The sequence below is a fragment of the Branchiostoma floridae genome, unplaced genomic scaffold (genome assembly GCF_000003815.2).
Source record: "Branchiostoma floridae strain S238N-H82 unplaced genomic scaffold, Bfl_VNyyK Sc7u5tJ_1585, whole genome shotgun sequence".
In the NCBI taxonomy this organism is placed as follows: Eukaryota; Metazoa; Chordata; class Leptocardii; order Amphioxiformes; family Branchiostomatidae; genus Branchiostoma; species Branchiostoma floridae.
This window is the reverse complement of record NW_023365779.1, coordinates 32,877-37,272: the sequence shown is the minus strand read 5'-3', so window position 1 is coordinate 37,272 and position 4,396 is coordinate 32,877.

Here is a 4,396-nt window from a genome sequence, read left to right as displayed (position 1 = left end):
GTACTGGTACCATGGTTACTGAAAGTGCTGTGGTATACTGGTACCACGGTTACTGAAAGTGCTGTGGTATGCTGGTACCATGGTTACTGAAAGTGCTGTGGTATACTGGTACCACGGTTACTGAAAGTGCTGTGGTATGCTGGTACCATGGTTACTGAAAGTGCTGTGGTATACTGGTACCACGGTTACTAAAAGTGCTGTGGTATACTGGTACCACGGTTACTGAAAGTGCTGTGGTATGCTGGTACCATGGTTACCGAAAGTGCCGTGGTATTCTGGTACCATGGTTACCAAAAGTGCTGTGGTGTACTGGTACCATGGTTACCAAAAGTGCTGTGGTAAACTAGTACCATGGTTACTGAAAGTGCTGTGGTGTACTGGTACCGCGGTTACTGAAAGTGCTGTGGTATACTGGTACCATGGTTACCAAAAGTGCTGTGGTATACTGGTACCATGGTTACCAAAAGTGCTGTGGTGTACTGGTACCATGGTTACTGAAAGTACCATGGTATACTGGTACCATGGTTACTGAAAGTGCTGTGGTGTATTGGTACCATGGTTACTGAAAGTACCATGTTTCTTGGTATACGGTTTCTGAAGGTTTAATTGTGCCAATCAGTATTGTGCCAGAACTACTACACATGCCATTTCTGTGAGTTTGCCATAGAGTTACTTTACTCATGAAGAAGACAGTGCCAGTTAGGTAGGGTTTGTGCCAGGGTGTTTGACTGTTCTTGCCTGCAGGACAGCAAGTTGTATTGCCATATGAACTGTAAAATAGTCTTCCGGGAGAATTGTTCAAACTGTACAGTAGTACAAGATTTGGTCAGATCCAAGGGTACTATAGCAACCTGGTTTGTGAACATGTACTCGCAACAGATGTGCACTCGCAACGGACATGGCAAAAATAGCTTGATGTCACAAAACTGACGAAATCATGCTCTTCCAAAATCAACAGGGTTCCTTGTAAATGTTTATTTACCTCAGAGAAACATTTGCACAACAATGCATCAAACTTGTACCGCTGTGGTTTTTCATGTCAAGCAGAAGTGTTGAGGTTTTCGTAAGGTCCAGACCACCCATATGGCTCTGTTAGCGACGGTTACATGTGCTGAGGCACCCTTAGTACAGGACGGTTACATGTGCTGAGGCACCCTTAGTACAGGACGGTTACATGTGCTGAGTTCACCCTTAGTACAGGATGGTTACATGTGCTAAGGCACCCTTAGTACAGGATGGTTAAATGTGCTGAGTTCACCCTTAGTGCAGGACGGTTACATGTGCTTAGGCACCCTTAGTACTGGACGGTTACATGTGCTGAGGCACCCTTAGTACTGGATGGTTAAATGTGCTGAGTTCACCCTTAGTACAGGATAGTTAAATGTGCTGAGTTCACCCTTAGTACTTGATGGTTACATGTTTACTAAGTGTACCAAGGCACCACTAATTCAAGATGGTTACATATGGTGTACAAAAGTTATCTACTTAGGATGGATTCTGCAAGCAACGTGTCAAAATGGACTGGTGTTCAGAAGATCAGACAGGGGGTTGGTTTTGTGGTGCACATATGGAATATGTAACTGTGTTTCTAATGTGAGATGATTTTGTGGACAAGATTGTCGTGACTCGTTGACGCCAACCTAGTTGGCACATCAGCAGTGTGTCCGCTAGAGCTTACTAGTATCTTATGACATTTGCATGTTAGGTTGAGCCAGGGGGTTTGAACTGGGTTCTTTTACATCAGATGTTTGGATATAAGCCATGAAACATTACGTGTACCTGCGTGTCACGCCCGAACATGGACGCTCGATGTAAGTATTTAGGCACTATTAAAACTATTTCTCTACTTTCATGTACATTATGATAACCGCGGAGAGGCTGCGCAGTAAAACCTGTCATCTCTACATGTAAAGATTAACGTGCGTCTCCGCCCCTTTGCCATCGCCAAAATAACTACTGCTGAGGACCTGGTTCCTATTTTGGTCTCAACTGGCCTTCAGTTAAAGAAAACTGTTACTGTAGATAATTGTGTCATTGTAGTGGCCATGTTAAGTCTTAAGACAATAGAAGAAGCGAAGTCTTTTCCCTTTACATCTTCTGGCCTCTGACGTCACAGAAGACCCTGCTACCAGGGCGCTTTGGACAGGTGACGTCACAGGTCAGACGATGCTCTAAACAAGACTTCTTGTAGGACATGTTACCCTGTCCCTTCAGTCATGCACGTCTTACAGGACATGTTACCCTGTCCCTTCAGTCATGCAGGACATGTTACCCTGTCCCTTCAGTCATGCACGTCTTACAGGACATGTTACCCTGTCCCTTCAGTCATGTAGGACATGTTACCCTGTCCCTTCAGTCATGCATGTCTTACAGGACATGTTACCCTGTCCCTTCAGTCATGCAGGACATGTTACCCTGTCCCTTCAGTCATGCAGGACATGTTACCCTGTCCCTTCAGTCATGCACGTCTTACAGGACATGTTACCTTGTCCCTTCAGTCATGCACGTCTTACAGGACATGTTACCTTGTCCCTTCAGTCATGCACGTCTTACAGGACATGTTACCCTGTCCCTTCAGTCATGCACGTCTTACAGGACATGTTACCCTGTCTCTTCAGTCATGCACGTCTTGCAGGACATGTTACCCTGTCCCTTCAGTCATGCACGTCTTACAGGACATGTTACCCTGTCCCTTCAGTCATGCACGTCTTACAGGACATGTTACCCTGTCCCTTCAGCCATGCACGTCTTACAGGACATGTTACCCTGTCCCTTCAGTCATGCACGTCTTACAGGACATGTTACCCTGTCCCTTCAGTCATGCACGTCTTACAGGACATGTTACCCTGTCCCTTCAGTCATGCATGTCCTGTATGACATATTGTTCCTTGCTTCTTGCATGTCTTGATAGACGTGGAACCTTGTCCCTTACACGGTGCATGTCTTGAAGGACATGGAACCTTGTCCCTTGAGCCATGCATGTCTTGAAAGACATGGTACCTTGTCCCTTGCCTCATGTATGTTCTTTAAGGAGATGGCACCTCATGTATGTCTCCTGTCTGCCAGCCAGGCTCTATTACCGGTTGTGTGTATAACTGTGGATCTTCCAATAAAGCTGTGAACACGTCTGAACAAGCGGCTGCGTCTCAGTTTCTGTGTCTATTACTCAAGTATGTATGGAACCTAGTAATGAACAGCAAGAGAGAGGGAGAGAGGGGGGGGGGGGCTAACTAAAGCTGTGAACACGTCTGAACAAGCGGCTGCGTATCAGTTTCTGTGTCCATTACTCAAGTATGTATGGAACCTAGTAATGAACAGCAAGAGATAGATAGATAGGGAGAGAGAGGGAGAGAGATAGGGAGAGAGAGAAAGAGAGATAGGGAGAGAGAGAGATAGGGAGAGAGAGAGAGAGAGAGATAGGGGGAGAGAGAGAGAGATAGGGGGGTGCCTAACTCATGAACAGCAAGAGAGAGAGGGAGAGAGAGAGACAGAGAGAGAGATAGGGGGTGCCTAACTAAAAAATGGGTATGTACAGTTTTTAATACGAGAGTTGTTGCACTTTCTACCAGCCACACAGAGGTTATTATTTATTCAATTTCTCCATTAGTGAGTACAATTCAGACAATGCATCACTAGTCTTGCTGGATGGAGGTTACATGCGGTGATTGTGACCATGTTACCATCCAACATCTGCTTAGAGAGTACCTGTTGGCTCTCAGCTGCTGTGATCTTTCCCCATCTCTCGTGTGGAGACGGGCACCACGGAAAAGTCACTTTCTGAAGCAGAAATTCAACAACAATGAATAAAGTACACTACTACAACAAGAGTTGGACCCACTGGACAGAGACGCATAGAAGCGCCTACCCATGTCAGGGATAGAATCAAAAATGGATACTATTATTCAGCTCTCCATGAACCATATAACTTTTGGAACAAACACAAACATTTCTCACATTGAATACATACTTATAATAAAGTACTTAATATTTAGGTAAAGCTCTTAACTTGTATTATTACTTGAAAACTGTTTCCTTTTTTTACTACACTCTTAAGTCAAGTGTTGGTTTCCATTACATTCATTTATTAGTGTAAACTAATAATTATGTACAAATATACACATGTACAGCACAACATAGTTTATATCTATTTCAGCATAATATGTTACCTGCAGCTAGCAGCCAACGAATTAGCATCAATTGCATAGTCAACCAGGATCCTGGTGGAACTTGAAACAGCAGCTTCAGCCCTCACTTCACTTCTTTGATTCCTGCAGCGTATAAAACACAACATGTAGTCTAGGATCTGTATCTATATAGCCGGTATAACCGCCATTCGGCGTAACACACCAGCTTCTGTATCTGTATCTATATAGCCGGTATAACCGCCGTTCGGCGT